The 24,081-nt window shown below is 38.7% G+C and overlaps 1 protein-coding gene across 1 annotated transcript in view; it reads left to right on the forward strand.

Moving 5' to 3' along the window:
- The window catches only part of LOC134677977 (uncharacterized), a 386,613-nt gene that overhangs the window by 135,943 nt on the left and 226,589 nt on the right, over positions 1–24,081 (forward strand). The gene's annotated exons all lie outside the window — the stretch shown is intronic.

Consider the following 24,081-nt stretch of genomic DNA (forward strand, 5'->3'; position numbering starts at 1 on the left):
AAACGCAAATAAAAATGCATCCGTGGTAACAATACAATTCGCAGGCGTCCATGGGCTACGGTGACTGCTCACGTGTCGCCGAGGCGCTTACCCTCTCCCCTCACCCCGTTAGGCACCCCCCCCTCCCGGTCCCCCCCCCTCAAGGTCACGCCCCCTCAAGGTCACGCCCCCTCAAGGTCAAGGTCACTCAAGGTCAAGGTCACTCAAGGTCAAGGTCAAGGTCACTCAAGGTCAAGGTCACCCAAGGTCAAGGTCACCCAAGGTCAAGGCCACCCAAGGTCAAGGCCACCCAAGGTCAAGGTCACTCAAGGTCAAGGTCACTCAAGGTCAAGGTCACTCAAGGTCAAGATCACTCCCCTCCCCCTCCCCTCCCCTCCCCCCCACCCCCGCGGGGGGACTTGAATACCTAAACTGAGGCAGCTCTCTCAAGCAGGCGTCCAAAGGCTACCGTAACAACTTACCATCAGACGGACTGTATGCTTATTTACCACCAATGTGGTATAGATATGAGCGCCGATAGGCATTTAGCCGGCGACGGCGCGCCGGTCAAAATCGGTCGGCGGCGGCGGCGAATCGGCGGCGTGGCCTTGGAACACCTTTGATTAATGAAAAATAATTCAAAGCAAAATTTTACCGAAAAAACATGTTTTTGCTGTAAGAAAGTTATAAAATAAGTGCATTTTTCAATTTCAAGGATAATTTATGGAATAAAGGTACTAAAATAGTTTTATATAGTATAAACGGTATCGCGCTTCATCAGAGTCGGTCTTAATCTTGGTGAGGCCCTGGCCGGAAGATCTTTGCGAGGCCCTTATCTTTTGTGCTAAGTAAAAAGTAGCGGATTGACTGTATCATCAGGAAAACGTCTTGTCGACATTCTAAAGAGCCGAAGTGAGGAAAATCAAGCTCCGTCGTTAACCAAAATCAACCCAACAAAACCGATTTATGTCTAAAGGTGAAGCCCGAGGCCGAGCTCCACCTAACACCGAAGACCTGATTCCGACGCTTTCCTATGCGAGCATGCGAGGCCAGAGGCTGAGCTGCTGGTATTAAGCATAAAGCTTAGAATCGAACGCCAATTGTGAGCTTGGCTCACGGCCGAATGCCTGGAGCGCCGATTGCGGTGCGCTTCTGTGCGAGGCCGAAGACCAAGTTGCAAGAGAGCAGAGCTTAGAATTGAACTAGTGGTCCAGTGTAAGCAAGTCCGAAGGCAGATAAAGACCGAGGCCATAATGTTAAAAACTTGAAGATGCAGGCGCATTCGTGCGAGGCCAAAGGCCGTGCTGCAGTGGAGCTAAGATCGGACAATAACCAATGACCAAGCATTTTAAAAGAGTGGCCGAAAGTTGAGCTCCAAACAGAGCCGAAAACTTGGAGGTTCAGATAGCGGCATTCATGCGAGCGATGCTAGGCCAAAGATTGAGCTGCGAGAGAGCAAAGCTTGAAATTTGAACAATGGCCAAGTTTAAATGAGACCCGTTTCCGTTTCCGACGCCCTTCCGTGCGAAGCCAACGGCCGGACCTCTGAACGTGAAAACGCTTAATATCTGAAATTACCCTTTTTTACACCTTTTAAAAACATTCAACCATGCTTGCAATGGTTAATTTCGCGGTGAATGACGGATGACCTAACCAGCTGGCAAAATTTGTAATTTCATTGTCCTAAGATTAGTAGCGCGGTTACCAGACAGAAAAGTTTGAATTTACCTTCGATATTTTTGAATTATATGGACCTAAACTACCTTTTTAATGTCTATAAGCTATTCAGAGTGGCGCTGTTAAAGATCTAAACTAGATAAAATATATATTATCTGATTCTGAAAGAAGTAGTATTTAACAAGGTCACGCCGATGCCACGCCGATAGCGCAGCGTCGGCGGCGGCGGCGCGAAAATTTCGTCGGCGGCGGCGGCGCGCCGGCGCGGCGCTCATATCTAATGTGGTATCATAAAAGAAAAACCCCTTTGCGGTTGGTAAACTATAAACTCCATACATTTGATAAGCACAAGCGATAAAACCAAACGCAAATAAAAATGCATCCGTGGTAACAATAGAATTCGCAGGCGTCCATGGGCTACGGTGACTGCTTACTGTCAGGTGGGGTCGTCTGCTTGTTTGCCACTGACGTGGTATTAAAAAAAAAAAACGCCGATATATGCCTCATATTATAAAACAAACATGATGGGCCTTTTTGCAATTTCATAGCGGATGTTTTTGGAACTAACGTTGCGCATACATACTGTCGCCCCCAGGCAGGGCTGGTGGGGATTTTTAGAACTAACCTTGCGCATACATACTGTCGCCCCCAGGCAGGGCTGGTGGGGATTTTTAGAACTAACCTTGCGCATACATACTGTCGCCCCCAGGCAGGGCTGGTGGATATTTTTGGAACTAACGTTGCGCATACATACTGTCGCCCCCAGGCAGGGCTGGCGGGGATTTTTAGAACTAACCTTGCGCATACATACTGTCGCCCCCAGGCAGGGCTGGCGGATAATTTTGGAACTAACGTTACGCATACATACTGTCGCCCCCAGGCAGGGCTGGCGGGGATTTTTGGAACTAACCTTGCGCATACATACTGTCGCCCCCAGGCAGGGCTGGTGGATATTTTTGGAACTAACGTTGCGCATACATACTGTCGCCCCCAGGCAGGGCTGGCGGGGATTTTTAGAACTAACCTTGCGCATACATACTGTCGCCCCCAGGCAGGGCTGGCGGATAATTTTGGAACTAACGTTACGCATACACAGTGGCGCCTCTAGCGGGGAGTAGAGTGAACTAACCAGCGGCGCATACATACTGTCGCCCTCCGGCGGGGCTGGCGGATATTTTCGGAACTAACGTTGCGCATAGACAGTGGCGCCTCTAGCGGGGAGTAGAGTGAACTAACCAGCGGCGCATACATACTGTCGCCCTCCGGCGGGGCTGGCGGATATTTTCGGAACTAACGTTGCGCATAGACAGTGGCGCCTCTAGCGGGGAGTAGAGTGAACTAACCAGTGGCGCCATCTAGCGGAGACCTTTGGAACTAACGTTGCGCATAGACAGTGGCGCCATCTAGCGGGGAGTAGGGTGAACTAAATTGTCACTACCTTACGCATACATACTGTCGCCCTCTGGCGGAAAAGTTCTGATCTCGGAGCGGCATAAACACACTACTCGTGTGTCAAAATCGTTGCAGAATTATCTTGGTCTTAGTAATTTTCTTAAAAAAACTACTTAAGTAACATCAATTTCAAGGACATTCGGTGTTGACAGCCCCATAATATGTGTATAAAAGCAGTTTTATGACATTTTTCAACGATTTTATCAAGTCTACAAAAGTTTCGGTTTCGGTTTCGGTTTCGGCCGAAACTAGAGCCAAAGCCGAACATTCGGTTTCGGTTTCGGTTTCGGCAAAAAAACATGTTTCGGTCGGACACTTGTTTTTTTTATATTTGTGTTGTGTTGTGTGTTTGTTGTTTGTTGTTGTGAAATGTCATATAATATTTATTTATTTTATTTATTTATATCGCACGAAGAACCGACAACCACTGGGGTATACGTGTTCTTGAGTGGAGACCGCGACTCGGCAAACGTAGTGTAGGACGCCCTCCGACCAGGTGGGATGACGATCTGCGAAGGACTGCAGGCAGATGCTGGATGCAGCAAGCTGAAGACAGGGCGCTATGGCGCTCTTTAGGGGAGGGCTATGTCCAGCAGTGGACTACTATAGCGTGATGATGATGATGATGAATTTAATTTAATTTAAGAGCCTCGGTAGAGAGTACCATTTTGTACCATTTGGAGTTCAAACTCTAGGTCCATGGGGTCCCAGCGCGCATAAGTTGTTCGCAGAAATCGCGAAGCGTCTGGTTGACGTAACGGTGACCGAAGAGCTGGCGGCTACCTCGCACAACGTATCAGTATTGCGATACAGCGGGGAAATGCCGCCAGCATCCTTGGTACAATGCCTCAGGGGCCTATTTTAGATTTAAGCTAGTTATTAATTTCGTTTAGTTGTACCACTGTATATATATTGTATGTAAATAAATGATTTAAAAATATTTAATTTGTGTTCTCATAAGACGTAATGTAGTTCAAACCCTGCCTGTACCTACCATTAGTAGCCATAAGGTTTCGATATGATATTTCACCCTAGAACGGCCTCGGATCGTATAACACTGGGCTCGCTATTTTCTATGAAGCCTTACGGGAAATTGACAGAAAGCCGGTTTGAATGGTAATACTAATATGATTAAAATGAACTAGGTTGGAAATAGTTATTTGTACAACAAGAGATCAAAGTTTGATATTTCTTCGAGTGCTTATTTTGAGTCCCGTGCAAGCGAAAGATTCTATAATAGATTCACGAGCGTAGCGAGTGAATCTAATTTAGAATATTGAGCGTAGTAAGGGATTCAAAAGCGCACGAGATGTAAATAACTTTGATCTCGTGTAGTACACAAAATTTTTCACCCTAAGCAGTGAGAACATACCTAGAGGGACAGAGATAATAGAACCCAAGTATATCGAACTTGTATTAGACCCCGCATGTTGAAATGCCATTTGACAATAAAGGTCACTTGAATGACATTTTGTCTCACTGTTTTTAAGAAGCAAAGTACCCTTGTTCGAGCTGCTAAGGTGTGAAAACTATATTTAATAGTCACACAAACCTAGTCCTAATAGACCGATATTCAAAAAAAGTATTTACTTTTTCAAAATATGTTTTTACTATTTTGTAGCCGTCGTCAAGAAGCATCTTTTGAGACCTAGGGCCCGTTTTTTTGATTTCGAGCGCTCGATTTCGTCGCTCGGAAATCGGTGTTAAACGGCGAAATCCTAATTTCGGACTTTCGGAGTAAACAAATTGGATTTAAGAAACAGACACGGTCATAATCGTACTCGTTTATTATTTTATAACAATTTAATAATTCCACTGACTTGCACGCGCACTCATTTCGAACCTAGAAATGAGTCCTAGCGAACGTTTACTAGGAAACAGGTCAAATCTGCAGGATGCGCACCTGAAAAACCAAAATGTAGGTATAGTTCCGCTGGCCGAATATTCGGCGGCCGGATACCGGATATTCGGCCGATGGTCAGGCCGTATATCCGGTATCCGGTATCCGGCCAAACAACTATCCGTTGCATCTCTACCCACGAGACAAGGGCGATGTTTCACCCTATCTGATATTCGGAGGCTATAGGTACTGAAGCGATCAAAAAAACATTTTCAATGTTAATAAATCGTCCCGTGTGACTTTGTTTTATTATTTATTGTAGGTAGGTATTAGTCTGAGTCGATAAACTGACTTTAATGTGACACTTTTATTTCTAAATTACACGTTACACAGTCTTCAAAGTTTGGAAACTTAGAAAACTGTTATAAATTTTTAATTTAATAATTCAATATCAATACCCATTATGGCTCCTCTACACGATGGGCCAACGCCGGCCACTCCTAGGGACGCATTTATGCGTTAGAGGGAGCAAGTGGTATTGCTATCTCATTCTACCGCATGGCTGCGTTCCTTGGAGTGGCCGGCGTTGGCCCATCGTGTAGAGGAGCCATTATGTATAGGTATTAAACTTTAGGTCCTGCGGCGGAATCAAAAAACTCTCGACATGTTTCACTCCGTACCTGAGCATAAGGAGGAACTTTTCGAGCGTATTTCGACTTAAAATACGTGAGTGACTCGTTCTTAAGACGAAACTGGAGCTGAGTTTTAAATTTTTTAGTTAAATATACCCGTCTCGCTAACGGAAGCGGCTCCTAAAACTAGTGCGATAAGGACAAGGCGAAAGTCGAGGTTTCGTACTCGACTGTTTCCTCCTCCAAAACTTAACCAATCGTAACCAAATTTGGAAATCTAAATGATTATGAAATTATCTGTGTCGGACCGTTTTGCTTTCTTGGCTAATTGATATCAGTTTTGAATACTACGTCTCTCATTGCGGCATAGTCAATGAGGCCATTTTGGCCATTTCTGAAGGGCGCTAGAGCCCTTAAAAAACAAAGCAAAACGGTCCGACACAGATATTGACAATATTAATCTGTGTTGAAAAAATCATTGCTCTAGCATCAAAACCCACGGAGGAAACAGTCGAATACGTTTGTATGGAGATATGACCACTCGTGTTGGCTCTTAATATACTTAAAGAGCAGCACGCAATGAGAGGCGTAGTATTCAAAACTGATATCAAAAAGCCAAGAAAGCAAAACGGTCCGACATAGATAATTTCATAGTCATTTAGATTTCCAAGTTTGGTTAGGATTGGTTAACTTTTGGAGGAGGAAACAGTCGAGTACGAAACCTCGATTTTTGAGATTTTTACGCAGGATTTTTCGCCTTGTCCTTATCGCACTAGTTTTCCGTTAGCGAGGCGGGTATATTTACCTAAAATATTTAAAACTCAGCTCCTGTTTCGTCTTAATATGTCTGTGTCTCACTGAAGTTTTGTTATTATAATAATTTTAACGCTTTTCTGCGGCAACTTCGAAACTAATCAAAAATAAAATGTGAAAAGACAGTTTGTTTTCTTTTACGTGATCGAGTTTCCTTTTAATGTCCGAGAACCATGTAAAAAATCATCCGAAACTCCCGACGTCCATTATCAACGGCAAATTAAACATAAAAACCAAAACAACCGTAAAATTCCCTTTCAGATATCAAAGGAAATCTCCAGAATGTTATGTTTACAAACAGGAAAACTTAACTGTCCATGGTGGACCTTATTACAAAAGGCATAAGGTTCCGATGAACAGTTAGTTAACAGTGTGAGCGATGGTACAAATGTGGCATTTCGGACGTCTGAAGCTGTCATAGACTAGGAATCCTCTAGACAGAGCTTAGAGCAATTTCTTTATGAAACCGATGCTGCCAAACATTCGGGGGTGCGGGGGACGAAGTGAGCGAGTCCCGTGCCGTGATTGGACCGTTCAAAGACACGGGCGTCACACAAAGGGGTCTCTATTGTTTCCCAAATAGTTTTAAGTCATAATGTATTGTTTGTCCGAATTTTCGTTAGTCATAATTGGTTTTTCTCAGAAACGCGTAACTTTTCAGGATTGCCATAAAGCAAACCTAACCTATCTACAGAAAAACCTTACGAAAATCCTGAAAAGTTAACGGTTGAAGTTTTATGACTAACGATAATATAACAAACAATACATTATGACTTAAAACTTAATGGGAAACAAAGGGACCCCCCCACAGGCCACACCTTACACTTGATTCGAAAATGGAGTAAAACTACCGCATATTTGTGACATAGTGGGTAGCGCTACTATGCTCAGTCTGGAAGATGTCATGTCTGTGAGCTGTCCTAACGGATCGCTCTTGACGGTAAGAGTGTCAACAAATAATATTTATCTTAAATCAACGCCATCTTGAACGCTTCTAATTTTGAAAAGCACGCGCGCGTCAAATTGTTTTTTTTTTTTGTGGCGATGGAGTTTGAGCATTCAGTCTTTTTAGCCATGATTTTGAATGACAAAACTTTAATAGAATAAAAGATAATGAATTCTGATTAAGTGGTCAGTTATACGTACAGCTAGAATTCTCCTCGTGACGCTAAGAGTGTCAACAATAGTACATTACTATAAAGGCCGGGACGAAAGGGGTTGCCGGCCGAAGACATATAGACGGCCGAGCGAAGCGAGGCCGGTTAGGTCTGAGCGCGGGCAATCCCATTTCCCGCCGAGGTATGTATAGTGCTTTTCTCAAACATGCAATGAAATAAATAAAATAAAAAATCCACTAAACCAAAGTTTTATTTATAGAAAAAACTAAAAGTAAACTACACCCAAAATATATACGTACCTTTATCATTATCACGCGTATGTTTTACACGAGTCGTGTATTTTTACTACCTGTATATTTTCATGTATCTTTGATTTTTTCGCCCTGTATCCGTCTGACTGTCGTTTTCGTCACATACGGTTACATAGTCTTTCATGTTGATATCATGTTTCACATACACCGTTGCTTTATGCATGGAGAAAATAAGTATAATTTCCACAGTGTTGACGAATTTGGAGTTAGATTCATTTAAAATATGCCACAAAACTGTTTCTAATAAACTGTAAGCCATTTTCTTAGTTTCTCGCCATTTTTTATACTTCGTCTTTGACTTGGCGGCAGAGGCAGCAAGTTATTTAAATTCAATTCTGCTTACGCTGCCAATTCCAACACCTACGATTACAATTGATATTAATTTTATTATTTCGTCGGAACTCATATTAAAGTAAAAAAATCAACAACGCACCATAAATCCAATAAAACAGAATTAAAGTTTTTCAACTTTACCTCCATAACAATTTAAAAAAAATAACTACGCGTGTTTGAGTAGACCTTTTTACCGCTAACGTTTAGATGAAATATTTTAAATGTTTTTATTTGTGTAGTTAAATTTATAATTTAAAATTATAGAATTTGATTAATAATGTATTATTTATTAAGTTCATGTTGATTTTATACAATTAAAACTGCAAATTATAGCAAACATTGTTTTTTGTTTTTATTTTATAGGCGTAGTGGCAGAGTGTCATTACGAACCATAAAGCAAAAACTGCCTCTAGTTTTTTTTAATGGATGAATGCCACGATGCTGTGTCACAAATATCTGTGAAATGAAAATTAAAAAAAAGGACTTTGCCGGCCAAGGCCTGCAAGATTTGTATGAAATTCCATTAAAGACCTTTTGTCCTAGCCGCACCTGAAACGTCATACTTCGCAGCCTATTATAAGGAACATAACATCAATATTTCATTGCATGTTTGAGAAAATAATATTTATGTTATAACAACGCCATTTTGGACGCGTCTAATTTTGAAAAGCGCGCGTTAAGTTTTTTTTGTGGCGGTGAAGTTTGAGCGTTCTGTCAGTTTTTTAGTCGACTTTGAATACATTTTATTAGAAGATAATGAATATTGATTAAATAGTATTAATAGTAATATACTCAAAGCTAGTATTTTCCTTATATTACGACGCTAGATAAATCAAAGCCAACTTGGACCCTTCTAATATTGAAAAGAGCGCGTGTTTTTTGTAACGGTTGGCAATACTGTTTGAGCTTTCTTCTTTCTTTTTAGGGTTCCGTACCCAAAGGACAAAAACGGGACCCTATTACTAAGATTCCACTGTCCGTCTGTCTGTCACCAGTATCTCATGAACCGTGATAGTTAATAGACAGTTTAAATTATCACAGATGTGTATTTCTGTTGCCGCTATAACAACAAATACTAAAAAGTACGGAATGGAACCCTCGGTGGGCGAGTCCGACTCGCACATTATTGTTTTTCCGATTTTTTAACGATTTCATAAGTATAGAGTAAAAGTAAATATCTATTTACAAAAATCTTTTTTTTATTGGAAGTCCATAAAGAATCGCCCACACTGACGAACTCGTTAATTAAAGTAGGCATAAAATAGCATAAAAAAACTCCACGAAAATCTCTCTTAGGTTAAAAATAAGATTAATCCAATGCACGTGTTTCGTTCTAAATTAAAGCCCTGCCTAATACAACGATATACAATTAAGTACAGTTACTCGTGAACGGGTGCTGTTTGTGGAGACTGGTCTGTTAAGCTAACACGAGCTATTATACTTAGTAACTTTTATTAATTAATTACAGTGAGACGCCTCATTCTGTTCTCGTATGTTTCTTTTCTTTTAATGAATGTATTAATTATACAGGATATTGACTCTTGGAGACCTTATACATCTCTAAGGATAACTTGATAAACTATATAATCTTATAGTTCTGACACCTAGAGACATTTACACCTCTAAATATTATAGATTTTTTTTGTGTGTGTTTTTTTATCTGTATTTTGTATGTAATTCGACATTAAGAGACCATATACATCTCTTTGTAATTGTAATACGTTAGATTGAATTGTTAGTTTTATTTTATAAAATTGTTGATGTTATTATTTTTGCTTTTATGTAAATTCAATGTTGACGTGTAAAAGTGCCCTTGTGGCCTATTTGCTGAATAAATGTTGATGTTTGATGTTTGATGTTGAGTCACCTGCAATATTATGTTACACAACGAAGGCCGCAAAAATATCTGACACGATCTTGTTTGTAGAGCCATAAGAGCGTGTCACATATTTTTGCGGCCTTCGAAGAGTAACATATTATTGCAGGTGACTGTACCTATTAAATATATTATATCCTGATGATTTTTGTGTGTATAAATTTTTATCTAATATTTTTTAATTTGAATTTTTTGTTGGTTTTTAAATTATATTTGATTATTTTTTACACTGACGTTTGTAGGTATGTAGTTTATTTTTACAATTATTCGACTGTGTTATATCACATTTTTTACATTTTTATTTTGTGTTAGAATTAAGAATTAACATGTAAACGAGTTGGTGACTTTACTATAAGTTTATTAAGTATGTATCTTGAATAAATGAAATTATAGTTCGTATTTTTTAGCATTAGAAAGAACTCCACAGAAGCAAGCGTACAGTTTAGGCTCTTTAATTGTTACTAATTATTGAATTATCTAAATAATATATCATGGTCAATACATATAATTTACTTCAAATTATTACCGCTAAAAGTGCTGGATTTGGAACCACAAGCTTACTTCTGCAAAGTTCTTTCTAATGCTAAAAAAAACGAACATAAGAACGGGTCACTCACATATTACCCGACCCGACCCGTAAGTGACCCGTTCTGAATATATTTAATATGTCTGTGTCTCACGAAAGTTTTATAATTAAGTACCAACCTTATGTTTATTATTATCTTACATGATTAAACTATTTTACATATCTTAAAGCAATATATTTCAAAATCGATACATTAGCTGTCGTCAATTCCCGGCTCGGCCGTTAAGATTTCCGTCCGGAAATGCCGTACGTTTCTGGAGATTAGTCGGAGTTTTTATTGCTTCCCATGCGTTTGAAGTTTGATCGATTTGGTGGCGATCGTGGATCGCATCCGCTAGATGAAGCATATATATATGACTCAAGTTCACTATTCTCGCGTTGAAAGTTGGTCCTTTGATAGTTAATTTTTATATGGAGTAGGTGTCACGTTAAACGTTTATAGACGGTTTTAAGTAACATTTAAGTAAGAACACTTCGTGGGCGAGTCCGACTCACACTTGGCCGGTTTTTTAAATTCAAAATACAAATACAAACCACCATTTACCATTTTTTTTTTACCATATTTTTACTACTTAAATATTCCATTACTAAATAAATTAATGTTATATAGTTCGTTTTTTTAGCATTCGAAATAAGGTTAACAATACAATGAAGTATTCGAACAAATTAAATTATTTTCAGGAAAATATTTTAATTTGTTTTTATCAAGTAGAAACACTACTAGGGAGCGCCGCAAGCCTTCAGTAAAAAGTGCATATACTTGGTAAATTTGACTAATGTCTCTGTGACCCGGTGGCCGAGTGGCTCAGGCACCTGCCGCGATAGCAGAGGACGCTGGTTCGATTCCAGCCTGGGGCACTGGAGGCCTTGGTCACTTTTTCTTAGTATATGACATTTATTTCAGTTTAAGGTTAACAATCTTGATGTCTTTTAATTGAAAAATACTTTAAAAAAATAATTTACGGCAAATATGTAACAATTATGAATCTAATACGATCTTTTATATTCTTCTGCTTTCATAAGTAATAGTTACTTAATTTTAAAAAGCGTTTTTCAATTAAAAGACAAGTTAAGTTCGCTTACCTTCTTTCAAGTTAGAAAGAACTTGAAAGAAGGTAAGCGATCTTAACATGTCTTTTAATGATGCTAAAAAAACGAACTATAAATTTCAATAAATGTCTACAACCATTTGCGTGAAAGCTACTCGATGTATAATCGCATTGTCAGTTGGACCATCATTCGACGCGAGAGTAGGTATAAGTCTAGTGACCGCTCTTCAAAATGCGGAATCTACATGAGGTAGTCTGTCTCTTTCACAAACTTACATTTGCCATCGACGCGTATGATGTTAAAGTTATGTGGCATAAAATGATTTTCTCTTCTCCGTTGAAATAAAAGATTTATTGAAACGATAGGTTGACTGGTAGAGAATGCCTTGTAGCATTAAGTCCGCCTTTTGTACGTCTGTGTTTTCCGTGTAAGGGACTGAAATATTTAAATTATACAATCAGGTGCGGACCTGACTGGAGGAAATACCGAAAATGCAATAAATATCTTGTAAATACATCAAACGATACAATAATAAACTGTTAATCTCTGTTTTGCTCTGAAGCGAGACTTAAGAATGTTATAAATACAATATACTTTATATATAATGGCTCCTCTACACGATGGGCCAACGCCGGCCGCTCCAAGGGACGCATTTATGCGTTAGAGGAAGCATGTGTTATTGCTATCTCATTCTACCGCATGGCTGCGTCCCTTGGAGTGGCCGGCGTTGGCCCATCGTGTAGAGAGCCATAAGAGCTATGCTCTTGTCGGTGGAGCAATCTCCAACTCGTCCGGTCCTCTGCCAATTCCTTAACCTTCTTGTATGACACGATCTGAACCTTTTATTTAGTTGAAATAATGAAATGAAAATGAAATGAAATGAAAATATTTATTTCAGACACCAAGTATCCATATTTTTGTCAACAAAACTAAGTATTAGTAGTATTAGTAGGTAACAAAGAAATATAAAAACTATACAGATAAACTCTAATGTTAGTGTTAGTAAAACATATAATGCTCATTGGACCGAACATGCATTGTCATCCAGTGAGTTATAAGAGGGCTGTCGACCCTTTCCGCAATCACCTTCAGGAGTGTGTTGGTGCTGCCCCGCACGCGTTGCCACAGGGACGCCACCCTTTTGCGCAGCACTGCGTGGAAGCCGTCTGTGCTCCACTCGGCGAACATCCCCGACGCGCTGCATCGCCAGGGCAGCCCCAACAAACCCCTGAAGGCGTTGTTGTACTGGACACGCAGAGCACTAAACGTTTTTTTGGTGTAGTTGCTCCACAGGTTGCACGTGTACAGGTTTTGGCAGTATGTTTTGAATAGTGTAATTTTGACCTCACGGGAACAACGTGCAAACCTGCGTGACAACATGTTACCCCTAACCGATAGTGCTCTGCGTTCCCTTTCAACGTCTTCATCATCTTTGAGAGTGTCTGTGACCCAATGGCCCAAATATTTAAATTTTGTAACAGTCTGAAGAGGAGAACCGTCTAGACTAATAGGTGGTATGGAATATGTTTTAGTACCAGATTTAAAGACTAAGATCTCACTCTTCTTGACATTATATTTGAGCCCGTGGGCCACAACATATCTCTCACATATATCCAACAGGATTTTTAAAGCGTTTATTGAGGGGCTCAGCAGCAGCATAATATATTATCGGTCTTTCCCCTTCTTCTTTTTCCCTCTATTAAATACAAATAAACAAAATAATAATATACTTATCTTTGTTTTACCTAAGGAATTAATTGGTAAAGAATTCCAGGTATTAATTTTGCCTTAGGTACACTTTTTGTTATGAAATTAAGTTTAAGTAAGTACCAAAATAAATAAAATCATGGGCCAATGATGATGATGATTTCAAATAAAAAATACTATCTTATTTCTATTCGGGGGGGTACGGACATCAACAAATTTAATTGAATAATTATGTCGAATAAGCTAACTTATATTTCTATTCTATTTTTCGAAGATGTTGTATGAATATTTCCCCACACTACATTGCCTTATTCCACCCAACAGCAAACATAACCGTGGTAGCATTTGATTACTCGCCAGTTTTATATTGTGGTTATTTACGTGTTTTCAAATAGTCATAAATCTGCGGGATTTAGTGGCTTGTAAATTATTTTGGATTAGCTAATGGCCAGTGGTTAATTTCTTGGTATTTGAATGAATACTTGATTAGTAATAAACGCCGTTACGTATATATGTTTAACGCTTTGCTGTTGTTGGTGTGGCTCAAAGTATGATTTAAGCGTTTAATTTTGTTTTTCATAATATATGTTCCGAATTTTATATTAAAGGAAAAAATTGAAAAAATTACGCTTCCTTTAGTTTTTTGAATATCGCTCGCAGACATATCTGCTTGTTTAAAAATGGATATAATTATGTTCCGATCTCATAAAGGGGTAAAAAATCGAAATAGTCAAACGTAGGGCGTTTGACTAGTTCTATTTTTAATCATTTAATAAATTAGGAGCGATAAACAGATTTCATACAAATTTTTAAATGCTTCTAACTCTTTAAAAAATCGCTAAAAATCAAACGTATTAGTGTAACTCGTAGCCGTGGTTGATATGATATACAGTAAATTGTGTCATTAGGGGTCATCCATTAATTACATCACACGTTTAGGGGGAGGGAGGGGGTCAAGAAAATGTGACATATTGTGACATGGGGCAGGGGGGAGACACAAACTTTGTGACGTCACTTTAACTTCATCAGTAACCGAAAATTTATTTAAATTAATTTATTCGCTGTACATTTAAATAACAAGTTTTTAAACGATAATCGTTTTTATTCGTTTAATTTTCTTTCCTAAGTAGTTAAAGGGTTATAAAATTACTAATATTCATATCGTCAAAAATATTTTGACAAAATATTAATCATACTTAGGTACTTACTTAATTCGATTTGGCAATTTCGTAGAAAAATGTGACGTCACACTAGGGGGGAGGGGTTTGCCAAATGTGACCAAGTGTGACAAGGAGGGGGGGAGGGGTCAAAAAACCTAGAAATTCGTGTGACGTAATTAATGGATGACCCCATAGAAGGACGGCCCCACAGGCTTTAGGTTATTTTTCGTTCATGTCGTCTCGGATATGATGGGTGAATATAGTATCGATGCACTCAAATACGGTATCGATGCATTCAGTGTAATGCCCTGAACACAAATATGGGGCATTATCTATAAAAAGGGACGTTACTGTCGATGGCGCTTACGCCGCACAGCGTCGCGCGGCATTAAATTTTATATCGGAGCATCGTTAATAATGGCGTAAGCGCCATCGACAATAAGGTCCCTTTTCATAGATAACATCACATATATGAGATAACAAGCGCGAAAGTGTTGGGGGTAGTTGCTGTGATATACAGAGTTGGGACAATTTATCGTAAAAATAAATATGGTATGGAAATGGAACATGATACAATTTTTTAACAATTTTGAACTGCAGTTTTTGAGAATCTGGAAATTTTATAAAGATACTATGTACATAGTTTGTCCTATTTTGAGATATAAATGATTTTAGATGGTTTTGCGATGATTTGTCCGATAACTAGTGATATAATGTTAATATCCAGAGAGGAAAATGAGCACTAAGTTTGTATGAAAAGGCGATAGCGAGGGTTTTCCACTTTCGTCTTAACTTAACTTAACTTACGCAATGTTTGCATAAACAACCTTAGAAACGAGAAGGGTCGTGACACCAACGCGCCGGAGAGGCTTAAAGGTTTACCCGCCCTGTTTGTTTGGCTGACTATACCTATTTACTGTGGAGGCTGACTGTACAGTCAACAACAAAAGTGTTATCAGACTACGCGTCAAAAATATCTGGGCAAAATTTTATGGTCAACACAAATATATCCACAACTTTTTAACTTCGTTGTAAAATTTTATATAATGGGTTTCTATGTTTTAGTTTATGGTGTATATTTCATTCAAGGACCCAACCTTTACCACAGAATAAATAATAGTACTAGGTACAGAAGACTCACTCTCTAACAAAACGTGTCTGTTACGATCAGGACAGATATATGGCCGCTAGGTGGCGACAGCGCCACGCGCGGCTTATGGCTAGCCACCAAAATAGGTGTGGAACGGATGTACTTTTAGCTACCTGTACCAAAGCGACGAAATCGCGGAGTGAGACACCCCTGCCTTTTACTCTCTATCTTTAGGTATTTAAATAAACGTAAACAAAATCTACCCTCAAATGGCTCCTTAAGACGAAACAGGAGCTGAGTTTTAAATATTTTAGGTAAATATACCCGTCTCGCTAACTATTATGAAATTATCCGTGTCGGACCGTTTTGCTTTTTTAGCTAATTGATATCAGTTTTGAATGCCACGCGTCTCATTGCGGCATAGTCAATTAGGCCATTTTGGCCATTTTTGAAGGGCTCTAGCGCCTTAAAAAACAAAAATACCAAAAAAAGCAAAACGGTCCGACACAGATATTGACAATATTAATCTGTGTTGAAAAAATCATTGCTCTAGCTTCAAAAACCACGGAGGAAAACGAGGAGTACGTTTGTATGGAGAAATGACCACTCCTGTTGGCTCTTAAGCCAGAGCGTTGTATTCGCTACTTTGGACATTTTGACTTAAAAGTGTACCATTTACTTATTTTCGAAAATCGAACTTTTGGGTTTTTTCTACTCAGAATCACGAGGACTATCGATTTAAAAGGAAAAAAAAATGTGTCCCAAAAAATGTCAGTTTTGTCACGTCGTCAACGCGTTTTGTATGGCCCGTTACAAAACTGACACCCAAAATTTGTATGAAAATTGGATACACTTTTTTTCTTTATCTCACTCAATAGTCGTGATTCTGATTCTAAATAACCGAAAAGTTGATGGTTTTTCGAAAAAGTAAATGATACCATTTTTTCTGAAAACCGTATCGATGCTGACTGTACATAGTAGGAGAAAATTGTGTTGGATGTACAGTCAGCAGCAGAAGTTGCTAAGCGGGCGAGGTGTTTAAAATGATCTTGACGCGACTTTATTGTTAAGAGAATAAGAGCGTGTCAAGGTAATTTTGAACACCTCGCCCGCTTAGCAACTTCTGCTGTTGACTGTACACCTACAGAATATTTTGGGAGATGTAATCAGGTACCTTTCTCCGTGTCTATATTTATATAATTAATTAATTAATCGCCAATTAATCTGAGCCAAAACGAAGAATTTTTAACGAAATTTTGTAATTATTTAAGTCGACTTTTATAAATGAAAATAATGTAATTTTTCTGTTATTTTCAGGTAAGCACTTTGAAATATCACAAGAAACAAGGAAGATGGTAAGTTTTAGAACTTTTTAGGGTTCCGTACTCGCCATAGAGAAAAAAATACATGGAGTGCTCACTCCATATCCAGACCAATTTTGGTGGCTAGCCATAAGCCGCGCGTGGCGCTGTCGCCACCTAGCGGCCATATCTGTCCTGATCGTAACAGACGCGTTTTGTTAGAGAGTGAGTCTTCTGTACCTAGTACTATTATTTATTCTGTGACTACACTTACTTGTATGATATTTCTATACCAAAAGATTCGACGTGTATTCTGTTTTTACAATCTTTACTTATGTGGCGTCTCCTCTAGCTGTCACTGCCAACGTCGCGCCATAATAACCTAACAGATGGCGTTATGGAGCTAGAACGTAATTAGTATGAGACCCTACATCGCGCTTACTGAGTTATAATGTCAGCTGCTATATATATAACTTCCGACCAACTCTCAGTGGACATCGGTCCCCAGGCATAACACCCGCCTGGAGAGAGTACTCTCTATTGCCTCTCTACCTTCTGCACTTACTTCCCCAGCTTTTTTAACATAGTTGAAAGCAGTTAATAACGTTCATGTTACATTAATGAGTAAGCTGCGAGATACTTAACACAAACACTTATGAGCATATGTTTAAATATGTTTTAAGTAAACATACAGAGCGTTCACTGAGATAAAATTAGATGAAGTAGTGTTCAGAAAAGTTGACTAAACCAGGCGTGGCTCACTCCGCGATTTCGTCGCTTTGCAACAAGTATAACTGTATAACTGACTTTATAGCCGATAGCTGTTAATAGTAGTTTGTTATACTGATATACATATTTTTCATTGATTTTATGTTTTAATGTGACTTATTTTCTAAGACGATACCAAAGTGATGATATTATTTAATTTGCTCATATCTTAGTTAGTAATTTTAAATTATAAATATATTTATTTTTATTTACATTTTATTCCTTGACCTGATACAATTTTAATTAAAACAATTTGAATTTTAATATATATACTTTCATTAATATCACCAGCTTGGGATCACTTAATTGAGCTTTAATTTAATGTAATTTAATTTAATGTAGTGTTAATTTTTAATTTTAAGCTTATGTTCAACACAATAATTTTATTGTTATGAATAAATAAAGAAAAAGAATAAAGAAAAGAAAGTACATCCGTTCCACACCAATTTTGGTGGCTAGCCATAAGCCGCCCGTGCGGCGCGTGGCGCTGCCGCCATCTAGCAGCCATATCTGTCCTGATCGTAACAGGCGTTTTGTTAGAGAGTGAGTCTTCTGTACCTAGTACTATTGTTTATTCTATGACTAAACTTACAAAATGACGGAAATACTCAATTCATCAAGTTTTTTACTGATAAAAATAATTAGCCGAACTCATTGAGTAATTAAAAAAACCGGCCAAGTGCGAGTCCGACCCGCTTAACGTGCCCCATTATGTCTAGATGATTATGCTGGCTATACAAAAATAAGCAATATCATCAATATTATTTTAAACATAAATACTTTTTGTTTAGATATTGTATATGACCGATGTGACCGATTACGAATTTATTTTCAATATGAATATTTGATAGAAGTTTAAAAGTTCAGAAAATCTCTAAAAGATTGCTCTCAAATCGTATTAGTATTTTCATAAGTTAGAAACAAAATACCTAGATATTTTACTAGAAAATCAAACTAAAAAGATTTTTAAAAACTAGACAGAATAAGTCTAGATATAAACGAAAACATGTCAAAGCTGAGGAACTTTATGGAGCGAGGGAGATTAAGGGCGGCCGCAGACGAACGATCATGTATTAAATATATTATAGTTCGTTTTTTTAGCATTAGAAATAAGGTAAACAATCTTGATGTGTCTTTTAATTGAAAAACACTTTTTAAAAATAAATCACGGCAAATATGTAACAATTATGAATCTAATACGATCATTTATATTCTTCTGCTTTCATAAGTAATAATTTTTGATTTTTTAAAAGCGTTTTTCAATTAAAAGACATGTCAAGGTCACTTACCTTCTTGCAAGTTCTTTCTAATGCTAAAAAAAACGAACTATAAGAACCAAGAAGAGTGACCCCTCACGTATTTTAAATCGAAAAACGCTCGACATGTTTCACTCCGTACCGAGAGGAGTGTCATCAGGAGCTTGCGTCCGTCACCGTAAATGCGTCTGTGTCTCACGAAAGCTTTGCTATTAGAACGATTATGTATTGTTAATTCCTCTGTTATTTACAGCACCCGGCGATGGCGGGATGAACTAGACTCCTTTTTGAAGGAGTGGCCAGACACAGGATCGGAAAGAGATTTGTGGAGAAATTGGGGGGAGGCCTTTGCCCAGCAGTGGGACACGTAAGGCTCCAAATAATAATAATCCCTTGCTTTTAGATTAAAGTGTCTTAAAGGGCCTCTGCGCTGTTGGCTTCGGCCCCACGTACGCCTCCCAAAGGCCCGGGACCCCATGGTCCCGAGATATGGAAAAGACATACAAATAATAATTTAAAGGACACGCCTCTTCCCGTGACTGTGTCCGTGGTCCTTAGGTTAGGTTAAAAGATGACCTAACCACATGTGAATCTATATTTGTTTGGGTGTCTTTATTGCCTTTAACCCTTATTGACCAATACACATAAATTACACGATGGAAGTCTCATCCCCGGGTATTTCCTTAAACTACGTCCACAACCACCGGTGGACGGGCAGCAGCGTCCCTCAAATTCGGTGTACTCGACTGCGATCGCCAACCCGCCTGCCAAGCGTGGCGATTATGGCATTCATCCCCATCCGGCACGTATGGAGGTCTAAGGGGGAGGCCTATGTTCAGCACTGGACGTCTTATGGCTGAGGTGATGATGATGATGATGAAGTCTCATCGCCTCCTTGAAGTCCTAAAAATTCTACGTACATATACAAAAATACAAAAAGATGATGTTATGATGATGATAGGGTGGGTCGTCATATTTGCCATATAATACCTAAGTGCGACTTGCATCAACTCACTAATCCGGGGTTAACCCGCTAAACCGTTAACCCAGTGTCAAATTATACTGTTACCATGGTAAGTTGGTAACTCCAGGTTTAACCGGTTAACTCCAGGTTTAACCGGTTAACTCCGGTTCGTGCAATGGCCCAAGTAGCGATAAGTGTGTTAAGAGTCCTAATTAAAGCTCTGAGTCATGGCTTGTCCAACAGGTCTCCATCGCCATACAGCGGGGTAACGCTGCTAGTGTGATGGGGACCTTTGGACCCGGCATGGCTCAGAACGGGTTTTAGATTAAGTTTTATACATACATAATATGTAAAATTGAATAAATTTTTGTGTTTGTTATTAAAGTAAAGAGTAACTATGACCTACATTTACCACTTCGCTGATAAAACTAAACGATAAAAACCAGCCAAGTATTTAAAGAAACTTTCCATGAACATAAAACGTACGTACAGAAATAAACGCCATTCTGTCCCGGCCCTAACGCCCGGAGCGTCTCATGACTAGACAATCTTCATTTCATATTCTAAACGCAAATTTCATGAAAAAATACAATTCTGCAGTAGGTAAAATAAAGAGGTATTTGAGCAGCGGTACAGGGGGGGGGTGGGGGTTGTGGAGGGGAGAGTCATCTGTTTATAATGTTATTTTGTTCCTATAAATACATATTTGGATTTTGCATAGAACTTGGCAGTGGCACTCATTTAGATCTCCATTCTTTTTGCGGCGAGCCCCACAGCCAAGCATAATTTTTGTATTGAACTTGGCTCTCCTTTTTTACATTTATGTTTTTGGTGGGATATCAATACTTTTTGTAAAGAAAACTAGGCAGGTATTGAGATTTAATGTTTTTTCTTGTGTTTCCGCTGTATGGTTTTTACTTCTGTTCTTTGTATAATTATGTGATGCCGCGCGCCGCCGACGACACACCGTTGGCCGGTTGTTTAGAGCGTATTACAAGTTTTTTGTATGGGGACACCACTTATTTTTTGACTAAACTTTATTTTAATATAGCAAATATAATAATACATATATTGGGGTAGTTTCAAATATCTGCTTGTAACGGTTCCAACGCTACAATAAAAAAATATTTTTTTGTATGGGGACCCCCCCTATTTATTATCTTTTTTTTATTTTTAGATTTTTTCCTACGCTTACACACAATAACCGAGCTGGATTCCAAATTTCATCCTTCTAGGTCATCTGGAAGTAGGTTAAGTTTAGGTACTTATATGTCAGTCCCAATAAAAAATGTTTTTTTTTGTATGGGGACCCCCCCTATTTTTATACTTTATTTTATTTTTAGATTTTTTCCTACGGTTACACACAATAACCGAGCTGGATTCCAAATTTCATCCTTCTAGGTCATCTGGAAGTAGGTTAGGTTTAGGTACTTATATGTCAGTCCCAATAAAAAATGTTTTTTTTTTGTATGGGGACCCCCCCTATTTTTTTACTTTATTTTATTTTTAGATTTTTTCCTACGGTTACACACAATAACCGAGCTGGATTCCAAATTTCATCCTTCTAGGTCATCTGGAAGTAGGTTAGGTTTAGGTACTTATATGTCAGTCCCAATAAAAAATGGTTTTTTTGTATGGGGACCCCCCCTATTTTTTAACTTTATTTTATTTTTAGATTTTTTCCTACGGTTACACACAATAACCAAGCTGGATTCCAAATTTCATCCTTCTAGGTCATCTGGAAGTAGGTTAGGTTTAGGTACTATAAGTCATAAGTCAGTCTTAAAATTTACGACTTTTTGACCTTCATACCTTTATAACCCTTTGAGCTAGCTTCATGAAATTTGGGCTTCTAGATATCCTTATGGATATAATTAAACACACGTGGTTTTATGTGTTTACGTCAAAGATGTTTTGAGTTATAGAAGGGTCAAAAGTGGCACCAAGTGGTTCGTGTAATATTACACTCGGCGCTGGCTAGCCAGTTCCTTTGCTTGAACTTGGCTTGACACGCTGCCGCGTGTCTAGATTTTAACGACAGTAAGTTAAATTTACACCGGAAAGTCCCTACTCATTTTTGCTCTGGTTAACTTATAATTAATTACCTGTATTCATGGGGTTTCTATTATTTTTCTTTATTGTGTAACATAATCTATCTGGTTTTAAATTACACGAAGTTTTAAAACTAATTCTTGCTGGGATTATTGCGCGGTTTATAAAAAGGCGTAAACACTGCGGTTAGTGCAGGGACATATGACCTTTTAAAATGACTATTTCGCAAACACTAAAGCATAATCGGAATATTAGGTATAATTTAAGATTTAGCTTTCCTTTTATTTCACTCCGCTGTTTAAGTAGGTATTTATTTATCATTTCTAAGCATCAGCAACCCTAGCGTCGTGCCGGTGCGCGCGGTGCGGGGAGCGGCGCGTTGAAGGTCACTCCATTGTATTTTTGTGTAGGTATCAAAACGGTAGGTATTTGCGTTTTGTTTGAGAGATAAGTATCTGTTCGTAAGAACTATTATATAATCTGTGTCTTTACTGCATATATACTGATATAAGATATTGAAGCCTCGATTTCGGCAAAATGTTTCATATCTCGAAGCTAAATGGCATGCATCGTGCACAGATGTGGTCATTTGATGTTTGACATCGGGTATCATATACAATTTGTGGCTTTCCACAAGAAAAGGGACCTTATGCCTTATGTATAAGGGCTGATTAAGACGGCGCGCGAATTGGTTTGCGATTTTAGTTACATTGAGGATTATTTGTTACATATAATTCCGCCGACCAATCAAATACCGCAATGTAATGAAACTCGCATGAGAGTTTCGCACCATGTAAATGGGCCTTAACTAGCGACCCGCCCCGGCTTCGCACGGGTTAACAAATTACACACCTAAACGTCATAAACCTTCCTCAAGAATCACTATATTGATAGGTGAAAACCGCATGAAAATCCGTTCAGTAGTTTTTGAGTTTATCGCGAACATACAAACACACAAACAGACAGACGCGGCGGGGGACTTTGTTTTATAAGGTGTAATGATAATAATAATTGCTGAATAATAAAACTAAGCAGATATTTACTGACAGATACTCCAAAAAACCGACACTACACTCAAATATACTCAAAAACGGGTCTTTTTGTATAAAAATTCTACATCGGTATTAAACTTTTCCAACTTCTAAATGCATGTTGGCAACACTGAAAGCCGTATAATAAAACTGGGTGAATATTTACAGACAGATACATAAAAAAAACCGGCACTATTACACTCAAAATATACTCAAAAGCGGGTCTTTTTGTAAAAAAAATCTACATTCGTATTAACCATTACCAACTTCTAAATGCATGTTGGCCACACTCGGCGCGATTCGGGAAATGAATTAGAGATTAACTATAGATACGATAAAGTAAAGATATGTGACGTCCCACGGGTACTTAACCTTTGGCGGTTGGCGCTTACGCTATTATTAACGCCGCTCCAATATTAGTGCGACGCTATACGACTTAAGCGCCAGCCGCCATAAGGTACCTTTTAACGTGGAACGTCACATATCTTTACTATTTCATATCTAGTGAATCTCTAATTCATTTCCCAAATGGCGGCGCCAGTCGCCATAAGGTACCTTTTGCCGTGGAACGTCACATAACCTTACTATTTCATATCTAGTGAATCTCTAATTCATTTCCCGAATCGAGCCGACTGGAAGCCGACGATCATAAAACTTTACCGATATCGCTCGCACTCATATGAATATCGGGAATTGATTTTAAACTTATATGAGCCGTTTTTAGTTCGAAACTAGTTCGGTTATTCTCCTAGTTTAATGAGAGAACTATAAGCGTTCAGAATAAGGCGGTTATCACACTGATGCGGTGTCCGGATGCGGTAAAGTGCGAGTCGGACTCGCGCACGAAGGGTTCCGTACCATTACGCAAAAAAACGGCAAAAGAATCACGTTTGTTGTATGGGAGCCCCACTGAAATATTTCTTATATTCTGGTTTTAGTATTTGTTGTTATACTTAGCGGCCACAGAAACAACTACATCATCTGGGAAAATTTCAACTGGCTAGCATCACGGTTCATGAGATACAGCACTGCGAAAGACAGACGGACAGCGGAGTCTTAGTACCTACTCGTAATAGTGTCCCGTT

The sequence above is a fragment of the Cydia fagiglandana genome, chromosome 27 (assembly GCF_963556715.1).
Source record: "Cydia fagiglandana chromosome 27, ilCydFagi1.1, whole genome shotgun sequence".
NCBI classification, from domain to species: domain Eukaryota; kingdom Metazoa; phylum Arthropoda; class Insecta; order Lepidoptera; family Tortricidae; genus Cydia; species Cydia fagiglandana.